The sequence below is a fragment of the Synchiropus splendidus genome, chromosome 2 (genome assembly GCF_027744825.2).
Source record: "Synchiropus splendidus isolate RoL2022-P1 chromosome 2, RoL_Sspl_1.0, whole genome shotgun sequence".
In the NCBI taxonomy this organism is placed as follows: domain Eukaryota; kingdom Metazoa; phylum Chordata; class Actinopteri; order Syngnathiformes; family Callionymidae; genus Synchiropus; species Synchiropus splendidus.
Window position 1 is genome coordinate 21,098,802 of NC_071335.1, and position 11,859 is coordinate 21,110,660.

Genomic DNA, 11,859 nt, shown 5'->3' on the forward strand with positions numbered 1-11,859 from the left:
GTTTGTGATTCAAGTTCAGAACATAGCCCAGTTTGTTTCATGAGTCAGTCTCCATGCTGGACCCTGTTTTCAAATGTAGTTTAGCAGTGATCCTCATGCATTTTTAAGCACCACTGACCTTTCCATGGCACAGACAGCACCACTGCACCAGCGGCTTATAGACAGGTGCGGCTTATGTATGATCAAGATCTAGTTTCCTTCTTAAATATGGGTGAGGCTAACCTATAGTCTCACTTCATTCTGTTGGCGAAAATCCCTACCTTACTGATCCCTTCGTCTTCAGACGTGCAGTTTGTTTAAAGGGAATAAAGAAGGGGGTGTATAGATTTACGCGGCACAAACTGAAACAGGAAGTAAAAAAGTCATCTGTTCATAACAGAATTTCAGAAAATAACAGTAAAGATTCTAATTTTAGTTGATATTTGAATGTGTCTTGATCACCTCCTGAATCCTGGGTTCTTCCTCTGCTGGTGCGGCAGTGCAGATGCTCTCTGTTCCTGAATGTCCATGGGGGGTGTCTCACCAGTTTCTCTGGTCGTATCTGATTTTTTTCAAAATCCCTGAAGGAAAGCATTGATGTTTCCTATTTGTTGCGTCACCATGCTTCTATTCCAGGAGGCTGAACAGAAGGGAAACAAGCTTGTTGAATCCGGCATGTCAGTGTGGTGGAGTGTTTTCTAAATGCCAACACTTTCCTGTGGAGATTCTTCAAACAAAAGACAAAATCATAGACAACTGTGCCGTTTTTGTTCCCGAAATCAGACTTATTGCTTTGCAGATAAACTACATTCAGGTGCCTTGGTGTTTTCTGGGATCGATTTTCATTACAACCTTGTTAGCTTTGAGGTTTTTCACTTTCTGACGGAGCCACAAGCAAACATTAACATATTAAGCATGACCTTACGAATGTGTCTCCTCAAAAGAGAGCGCAGACCTCCACCAAGCTAATTCCCTCCATGTTCCCCAGATGTTTTGCTCCTGCATTTGATGTTCAGCCCCTGGTAGGATCCACTGTACTTACTGTGTTCAAGTGGTGTCAGAAAAGCTGCGTTGCTAAGCCTCTTTGGAGACCCAAAAGTCAAGTGGTAGTGATGAGTCGATGAGGTTTCATGAAACAGTGTCCTGAGGCCACCAGGTGGTACTGTCTGCTGTAAAATGTCTGGACCTAGACAACTAATTCAATAAACCCTCATATCAATTCTAAACCAGGAGCGCCATCTAGTGGCCTCTGGAAATCTGTTTCAGCAATCCTGCATTACTGTTTCATGATACCTCATCTACCCCTCTCTACCTGGAGCCAGTCAGTGTCCCCTACCTCCATTGCCTCGAGCATTTATTGGATTGTACGCCATCATCTTATCCACTTTCCTTTTTGCACATTGTCTTTGTTTGCGTTTTGTCGGCAAAAATGGCAGAAAAAACAAGTCCTCACAGAGGTAATATATTTCAAGACATTGCCACAACAAAAACATCAGCTTGAATGGCAATATGCCCGACAGAATGTCATGGTTGAGCACATCCTCAGCATCCTCGAAAACTAAAACAACGGGAAAACCTGTTAAGTTGATGGTTGAAACTAGTGAAGGTTGGATGAGGTTTCATGAAACAGTGTCCAGATTTTCAGAGGCCACCAGATGGAACTGTCTGCTGTAAAATGTTTGGACTTCAACAACTAATCCAATGAAACCTCACGTTATTTCTAAACCAAGAGCTTCAACTAGTGGCCTCTAAATGTTAAGACACTGTTTCCTCAACTCTGCAATACGGTTTCATGATGCCTCATCCACCCGTGACTGGTTGAAACCCATATGTTAAGTTGTGGCTGTGATGTGTGTGATGAATAGTAGGACGTGGTTTCCCAAAACAATGGCCTGGAGGCTGGGCAAGCTTCAGTACTATATGCCCAGGAGACTTCATGCAAAAAAACAGGTTCATATCACCTAAAATGGGCGGAGGGCAAACATGTTTTTCTGTTTTTCCTCAACAGCCCAGAGCTGACTCCTTGCCATCTTATCAGGTCTCAGCAGTGGCACCTGGTTAGAGTCAGCCACATGTTGGTTCCCTGCAGCTTGACAGATATCCAATGATCATGGAGGTCACATGGTCAAAACATTCTCTTAGTGCCTTTTTTTTTCTTTATGAAACTGGAAAACCACCCAGAAATGCACCCAAAACCAACCAGTCACCTTTGCTTCTGCATACATCAGTACCTTCATTTCCTCTTCATTAGTTGCGTGCGATAATTGTGACCGATAATGACCGGGCACCTGCGACAGCCCACATCAAGCCATGATTTAAATCCTTTCACAATCGTCACACAGCAATGAGCAGCGGAGCAGAATGGGGATGATGAAATCGGCAACCCAAAGGTTACAGGGTTCGACTCCTGATGCCTGGGGGGACGAGTCTTTCATTCTCCTTGAACAAGGCGGCTTCTCCACCAGAGCCTGTCAAGGCCACTTCACAGTAGATGGGTCATGTCATGCAAATGTTTACCTGTTCAGCCTGCATGTTGTTGAGCAAGTAATATTGCCACCAATCTCATGAAAAGGGAGAGCGACCACAACTAAGTTAGTGTGTGTTGCAGCTTGCAAAAGTAGTGCTTTATTTATCATTTACGATTTAGAAATTCATTTTTAAGTGCAGGTGCCTCGCTCTCAAGACTTCACGCACACAGGTGTGTCGCACCAATTTTGTAGGGACCTCTCATTGACATAACCCTTTCCCCTGCCTCTCATTGACCTAACCATGCTAAACAAATGGCTAAAGCCAGTAGCGGGCCATGCATTTACACCTAGGCCTTCAGTCAAGTTCAGTTTCTATATATACATTGTATAGTATGAGAATGGACATGAGCATTAGCCGGGAATCGAACCCGGGCTTCCCGCGTGGCAGGCGAGAATTCTACCACTGAACTACCAATGCTGAGATGCTGTGCTGTGTCTCACCACTGAGTGTAAGTGTTCTCAGCGTCCACAGCCCTGAAAGGCATCGCCCTCCATTTCCAATGCTAGTTTGAAACCGTGGCAGAAGCCCTGTTGTACACTCCTTTGCACAGTCTCAGTTTCGTATCAGAAAGTTTCATCAAAAACGTTCTACTTCCGGTTATATCGCCGTAGATGCCGGGGAACAGTGTGATCTGCGCTGGAATGTCACCAAACATCTGTGGTTTCATTGCTCTGAAGCTAGTTTGCCCATGAATATCCTCATATGTTTAAGCTACAGGCTTCCAAAAGCGAGAAACGAGTAGCGGTTAGTCTTGAAATGACGGTATGAGTATCCAATCACAGGACGCGTACTAAGTCGTGAGGCCAGCTAGAAGGTCTCGCTGTCCCCAACTCGTGATCTGATTGGCTATCGCAACTATCCATCAGCTATATGTGTCCGTTCCTCTGAGGGCATCTGAGCCTGCACTGTTGCTGCTGAAGGCCTTGGACATGACGATACAAGCTAGCTGAAGTCTGACTGGATGAAAACTCTAACCTGGAAAAACAACACCGGGATATACTATGGCATGAGTATGATTTTATATATACATATATAGATATAATACAATAAAAATGAAACTCACTTTTGTCAAAAATATGCTCATGAGTTCTGGTTATGTTAGGCCAGCAGAGAACTGGCTTAACTTAACCAGGACTAAACTTAAACCTAATCATCATGACCTTGGTGTTTTGAAGTCTACATCCACAATCCGAGGTTTAACCTTGTGGGGTCCAGCCAAATGTCCCCACAAAGTCATACGGTCTACATAAGGGTCCCATCAACATTGGTCCTTACTAGGACAGATATGGTAACACACACACACTTGTTTGAATTTCAGTCTCTGTGGGGATATTGCGAGGTTTCTCATAACCCTTTCCCCAGCCTCCCCCCTAAACCTAACCGTCCAAAAGAAACGACTCACCTTAACCAGAACCAAACTGATACCCAATTGTAATGACCCAGTTAGTCTTCATCCTCTGAGGCTTAACCTTGTGGGGCCCAGCCAAATGTCCCCACAAAGTCATACGGTCTACATAAGGGTCCCGCGGGAAAGTGTTTTCCTCAACATTGGTCCTTACTAGGACAGATATGGTAACACACACACACTTGTTTGAATTTCAGTCTCTGTGGGGATATTGCGAGGTTTCTCATAACCCTTTCCCCAGCCTCCCCCCTAAACCTAACCGTCCAAAAGAAATGACTCACCTTAACCAGAGCCAAACTGATACCCAATTGTAATGACCCAGTTAGTCTTCATCCTCTGAGGCTTAACCTTGTGGGGCCCAGCCAAATGTCCCCACGAAGTCATTAGGTCCTCACAAGGAGTGTGTGTTTTGTCAAAGTGGCCTCACAAAGTAGCATACACAAGCCCACACGCACACTTATAAACACATAAAGTTTGGCTGCTCCAGCAGGCTTCACTCGACAGCTTTCAAGCAAAAGCTATGGTCCACAGTGAGCTTCCAATGCATCTGAGGAAAGGGAAGGGTTTAGAGATTTTTTTTGTGGAAGGCACAGGGTGTCGCAACAGTTAGTCTGGGGGAGGCCTCCAAAATTAGCAGTCGTTGTTCATCATACGGAAACACACTGCACGACATGAGGAATGAAACGTGATGCGTCATGTTCCAAATATGCCTTGTGAAAAAACGCACCAGAGCATAAGATTAGAAATAGGCCAGTTCTTTCCAAAGGTTGTTTGGTTCATTGCTTCAGGCTGACGTCCACAACCAGAGCTCTGAGACCTGCTATTCCAAACTGGCCAGGAGATGGAATGAACCTCTGAGAGGCGTCGCCTGAACAATGAGGAGAATTACATCAGGTCAGGTTGTAGCAGCGCGGCCTGTGGTTTGAGCTCTAAACCCCGATATTCCTGCTAGTGTTTCGGCAGCATACACGCTTGAACACGCATATTGCATCTACCCACTGGAGACAAGGAGGTCTGGACTGACAGAGATAGTGTTCCCATTCATTTACTGGCCGTGCTTCAAGCATCCTGCCGCACAGACGCAAACCAAACGGGAAGAGAATCACAAAAAGGAACCAAGATAAGCAAGACATACCTTGTGATAAAGGCCTATGATTGTGCAGAAATAACTCACATTGTTTTCCATTGTACTTCAATAGCATTCATTTTATCGACAATGTAACTTGTGTTGTTTAAGCTTGTTATAAAGCCGGTGTTGAAATTGTCTATTGAATGTGCTCCATTGACTTGTTGTTGGAAATGTGGTGGCTTTTCTGTTTTGACTCGTGCCTAGTTGTAGTAGTTGATGTTGACTTCATTCACACATCAAACATGTAATATCACTCTTTTCACCTCCACTTGTAGCAAGGAGAGAGACCAAACAGAATTCATTCAAGAAAGACACACCTACCTTAATGTATTGGTTTCATTCTGTCTAGTTTTTTTCTGATGCCCTCAGAAAGACAATCTTATGAGGCTTTCACCTGTAATAAGCTCACAACCCTCGGAACCAAAAAATGAAAAATACATAAGGGTTTAATTCCTCAGCTCAGCTGAAGCTTATATCTCGGTCCAGACTGTTTGCTGATCTGTATTCCAGGTTAAAGACTACTTTTTCTACTCCCTCTTTTTTTTTTGTTTTAGTAGAACTTCGAGTCAATGTCTGGATTTGATCTAACTAGGGGTCAGGGTTCTGTCTCGACTGAAGCAACGTTACTATAAGCAGCACCGACACAAAGAAATTGAATAAACAGTGACACGTGGCCTGGCTCCTGATAGTCTGTCGTCGCCGGGTCCAAGAACGACCAGTGAAATGAATCATGAATGCAACAGGTTACAAAGAAGATAAAAACAATAGCAGCGACCGGAGTATAAATGACTGAAAATAGGAGTCACGCGTTAAATCATGGTGTGATATAGCGTTGTGCAAGACATTAGAATGATTAATATTGCGCCGTCTTGATAAACCGTCCTCTTATGGCGGCGAACATTTTTCCTCCCATTTCCACTGTGACATTTATCTTTCGACGGCCTCAGGCAATAAAACTGCCAAGTGTGAATGCCCCTGAAACATTGCAAAAAGCAACTCAAGCAGCTGTAGCGTGGGGCTTCATGACACTGGCTGTGACAAAGAGACACATTTACTGCACAGTTGTAAATGCTTTTCCAAGGAGTGGCAAAGATGCACAGGCTTTTCTCCAACTGACTGCAGACAGTCTAGACAGCCCCTCATGTGAGCTGCCGGAAGTGTAACTTGTATATGTTTTTATCATATCTATACTGATTTTTTTGCAACTTTCACTTCACCACATTTCCTCAATGAAATTCATATTCTCTACTACGTTACAGTACCTTCAACCATCGACGCGACTAGTTACTTTCAAATAGCCACGACACTATTGACAGGATTCAACATGGCTGCCGGCACTGCTGCTAACCTAGCTAGCGGATCGTGGTGACGGATTGAATGACATCACACAGTCTTGTCTTATCATATGAAGCACCGACACATCCTCACTCCCCTGGCGTAATATATTCACGTTGACTTTTGCTTTAAATACTGAAGACATTGCATGTTGACGCATCTGAAGCGCGACACATGCCAGTGTTTAGTTAAGCCAGTGGACGGCGGCCCTTTATGTGCGTCAGCAGAAGGTCAACAAAAGGCTGCCTTTGTCATCACTATAGGACTCAAAAGTTGTCAACATATTACGCCATAGGAGTGAGTGTGGGTTGGCTGGAGCACATGCTTTGCCTCCTGGAAATAATGGAGCTCTTTGGCATTGAAAAACTTCTAATCTGAAGAAGCACATTGCTGTGCATTAAATTCATTTCTGCCCTGAGCATGACACTGATACGCATTACGAGACCAGAAGCGCAAGGCCGTGTGACACATTACTACATTCGTTGAATAAGCTAATCGTCTTTCCGCTGCCATGGCGACGCTTCACAGAGATTTGTGATTCTAAGTCTGCACTTAATGTTTTACTCAGATACACTTTCCTTTTCATCCACTGACTTTCTATCTACTCTACTTCAGGTTTATGAGGAGACAGCGCAGCCGGTGACAAAAATAAAAGTGAGGTGTTTTATTAACGCCACGGCACACAGTGGTTCTCTTAACACACTGAAATGGAACGCATTAGCAGCGCGACACGTCAAAAAAAAAAAACAAAAAAAAGACGCAGGTTGGAGTTGGGCAAGTCATGGGACGCCCACACATGATCGAAGCCACACCGCCTCCAACGCTACGGGAGGAAAACGTTCTTTTAGTCTATTGAAACACTTAGCTGTAACGGAAGGCTGCCTTTTTTCGTCAGTATAGGACGCAAAGGTCCACTTTACCGACGTCAATATATGACGCCACAGGGGTGAGGATGGGTTGGTTTTGTTGTTCATTTGTTTTTAAAAATAATAGTAAGCTACTGCTATTGCTGCTACTGTTACTGCCACAGTATGCAGTGTTAACAATGGGAAGGCACTTCAGGTTGACTTTTACCCACGTTACCCACCTTTACTTTTGCTTAAGTATTTCTTTCAAGTACTTTATACTACACTGGCTGGAAAAGCATGTTTAAAGCTGGTTCCTGAGAGATTGTTGGTCTACATGAAGACTGTTCTAATACTGAGGCATTCAACTGAAGTCCGAACTTTTGATTTGTGCAACAGCACGGTGCTGTTCTCAACAGACTGACAAGGTCCAAGATTTCTGGATCCAGATGAAACACTATCAGATTGCAAGTTCCTTTCCATCTGATCCAAATTTCCTGGAAGTTTCATTGTAATCAGTTCATTTTCAAAGTTTGGAACACTGGCAAAACAAAACGAAAAAAATCCCACTTAGAAGAGATACAATAAGTGAGAGGTAAGTGTGGACAGAATTTAGCTAAACTATCTTCCATGCAACACCTGCTGTCCGTGACCAAATCCGTGGGCACATGAGCATCCTCTGTCAGCAGAACAGAGTCACCTTACGCTTGCTATTTGGTTCCTGAGCTTATTAAGTTGTCATTTTGTCAAGCGATGTTATTCCAAAGCCCTGACACGTAACAAACTCCTGGTGAGAGGAGAAGAAAAGACTGTGACAATGTGATGACAATTTCCTCCGCAGCAGGAAAATCATATATTCGACATCACCCCATCAATTTTTGCCTCCCAAGTGAAAGCTGAGTCGCTGAACATCCTTGGAAGGAAAATTGGAGCTCTGGTAATGAACTCTCCAGCACGAGGTTGAAATTTGTCTTGATACTATCTTTACAGTCGGGACGATTTATCAGACGTTCGGATGACGTCAGGGCAGTGACGATGAAAATAGACCTGCAGAGAGAAGATTTAGATTTACGTACTTCCTTTTTTAAGGATGACTTACGTTTATTCCTTTGGGAGACTGGAGTCTGGTGGGATCAGAAGCAAGGGCGTTTTTAAGATTGAAGTTTTCATACCTCAGCATTAATATTTCATGTTGCGATACGAACACATGCAGGCGTTAAACCTCGAGATGCATGCTTCGTTGCTGCTGACTCATTTACATTGTGCGCATCTCACAAGAGCATGAGCAACATGCAAAGTCAACTTCAGAAACCCCCTGAGATCCCTCGATCTGGAGTGTCCTCACATCCTCAGTGAGGCCCCTTTCAATTCAGTTTCTGTCGGGTTCTGAACATGCAGTTGTTTGTCGCACACTTACTGTGTGAGCAGAGTTGTGTCTGTTAAATTTGTGTCAATTTCAATTTAGTCTTGTGGCAAAGTTAATTCTTAGTTTTAGTCACATTTAGTCATTCACATATTGTTTTTGTTAGTCATGTTTTAGTCGACTAAAAATCACAACAATTTAGTTTCATTTTTGCCAGACAAAAACTGAATGTATTTTACTGAAATTTCCGTCCTTTAAGTCATTCTTTTCATTCTAGAAATACTTTTCTTTCCCGTTGACTCAAGTTCAATGGCTAAAATATAAACTAAAAATCTGGAATATTAAGCATCTAGAATAAACCACAATGCAACTTATTAGTGCTAGTATTAGTGTGATTTTTTTTTTATTAGATTTATTAGAAACACCAACAAAATAAAATAAAATCAACTGGTTTAAATAAAATACAAACTTAAAATGCAGGGTTTCTGCCAGGATTAATAAAACAGAAATAAATAATACAGAAATGGAAAGCCATCTTTATCCGCTCTGTCTCTTCAACTATCCGGCTGGACGTGCGACTTTTGAGTTCTGCGAGCAATACATAACAGTTATGATGTTTCTATCGGGATTTTTCCATTAAAAACATGCTGAAAACCACCGCCATGATGTGTTGTTTTGATGTTTCCACTTCCTTTTAATATGTTTGGTGACAGTTCATCTTAAACACTACAGTGAAGGTTAGTGTGGTCAGGATGCTGGCCAAAGGTTGCGAATGAGGGTCAGGGGCATCTTGACATATTGAGAGTGTGTCAAGCATAAAGAACGTAACCAGTTGGTCTTCCTTGACGCGTGTAGACTCGTACCACTGCAGACCAACTGTCCTTCAATCGACAGAATGTCTTAGAATTGCTGTATCACACAACATTATATTGTGATGGGGAATACACACACGTCCCATATGGAGTGGTTATCGGTACTTCGTAAATTGTCCTCCTTTTTGGAGCTGTGCAAATGGCCACCCCACTTACCGTGGTATGAAAAGCTCTGGGTTCAGTGGCGTTAGGGAGTTGGATGATCACATCCAAACAAAAGCAAAACTAGTATAAATAAACTGGTATAAAGCATCGTCATATTTTGTGTATTTAGCTACAAGACTGAAATTTCCCTTGAGGATAGAAGGAGAACTGACACGGAGTTTTTCCCTCCTTAAGCTGCTGTGCTGACCTCCTCAGACGTGGTTCTGGCAAGGAAGTGGTTCTGAAAGTTTGAAATCCAAATATTTCAACTGCTTCAGTTTTTTTTCAATTGACTTGTCATGTTATAGTTATTCAAACACTAGAAGCACCTGCAAGTCAAAAGCCACATCCAGCTACAGGATGTATTTTCTGGGAGTTTCTGGGAAAAGTATTTATTGTTTCACTTAAGTAGCGCTCAACGTCTGAGTAAAATTACAATAATAAATTCTCCCATTAATATCCAAAGCGCTGTTTCATAAGAAAACAGTGCTCGTGGTCATTTCACATAACCTCTGTTTGACCTGGTTGTTTGGGGCTATTTTTGTTCCTTTCACCGTGTGTTTGCCTCTGTGATGTCCATGTGCAGCTGCTCGCTCCTGAACCCCATCAAGGAGCTTATTGTTCACAGGATGCTACTATACAGAACAAAACAGACACTTTATCACAAGACAAAAGAGAGATCTCAAGTGACTCGTCCAGCGACAAGTTATGCGTGTTAACAGGCTCGGCAACATCCTCATGCTCCTGTTGATAAGTGCTTGTATATTCGTGTCTGGCATGGTGCTACACTTCAAACCCAAAGATAAATCAGTCAAATTGTAACTAAAAATAGCTCGTCCATTCATTGAAATTCTGCGTGCGGCTGCTAATGCTAATCCAAACGGACACGGAGAAGAGAACTGCCTCCATCAAGAGTCCATTTCATTCCTGGCTCACACACAAACGAGACGGCACTTTGTTTAATTCGATATTTTTAGCAAGTCACGCTGAAAGATGGGCAATCTGCGAACAAAAAGCCACCTTGAAAACGTTTAACTTTCACAATGTGTTTGAGCTAATACAGGGAACCGTGATTTGTTGCCACAAAGCAAACGGAGGCTTTTTACGAATCAATAAATCATTGCTTATCTGTGAAAAATGTGACCCGCTGTCTGAAAAAACACACAGCAGCAACACGGCACAAGATGTAGACTAGTTTCAGATCAAGGGCGTCACTTTGGGGCGTAGGAAAGGAGCTTCTTATTACATGTTTTAATTGAAACTATTTCTTTTACTTATTTATCCTCACATATAGCTGATCAAGTTTGCAGATGACACCACCATCATCGGGCTCATCTCAGATGGAGATGAGTCGGCTTACAGGAGGGAGGTGGAGCGGCTGGTATCCTGGTGCAGCCACAACAACCTGGAGCTCAACGCCCAGAAGACAGTGGAGATGGTCACAGACTTCAGGAGAGTCACAGCTCCTCCGTCCCCTCTCATGTTGGCTGGTTTACCTATTCCTATTGTGGACTCCTTCTGCTTCCTGGGAACCACCATCACTGAGGACCTCAAATGGGAGCCAACCACCAGGTCCCTCATCAGGAAGGCCCAGCAGAGAATGTTCTTCTTGAGGCAGCTACGAAAACTACGACTGCCTCCTCTATCACCGTCTGGTACAACAGCGCCACCTCCAGGGTCAAGAGCAGACTGCAGCGCATCGTGTGTTCTCCTGAGAAGGTGATCGGTTGCAGCCTGCCACCTCTTCATGACCTGTATGTCTCCAGGACCCAGAGACGTGCAGGTCGGATCAGAGCCGACCCTCCTCACCCTGGACATGGACTGTTTGTTCCTCTTCCCTCTGGCAGGAGGCTACGGTCCATCCAGACCAGAACCTCCCGTCACAGGAACAGCTTCTTCCCCTCGGCCGTCACACTGTTGAATTCGTGAACAGCCTTTTTTTCTTTTATGTTGGGTTTGTGAATGGCACGTTTCATGACAATTGAATGCCTTTGTGGGGGTTCCCACAAGGAAATGGAGGGACTCAGATTGGACTCAGACTCATGGAGGATTACCTTTACGACAGGCACATGCTCAGTTGCCAGTCACAGACTCATTTTCAGAACATTGCAAAGTGATCGTTTTTCCCAGTTTGGTGGTGTCAGACTTAGCTGGCTCCGAAAATCAGGGTGTGTGGATGACTTTCATTCAACACACACCAGTGGCGCTGATATGACATCATCACATGGTGAATGAGTCACAGGAGAAAGTGTCCCCAA

The 11,859-nt window shown here is 43.6% G+C and overlaps 1 non-coding gene across 1 annotated transcript; it reads right to left on the reverse strand.

Moving 5' to 3' along the window:
- Positions 1–2,854: 2,854 nt before the first annotated feature.
- Positions 2,855–2,925, reverse strand: trnag-gcc (transfer RNA glycine (anticodon GCC)). The gene has a single exon. It is a non-coding gene; the product is annotated as a tRNA-Gly (tRNA).
- Positions 2,926–11,859: the final 8,934 nt, after the last annotated feature.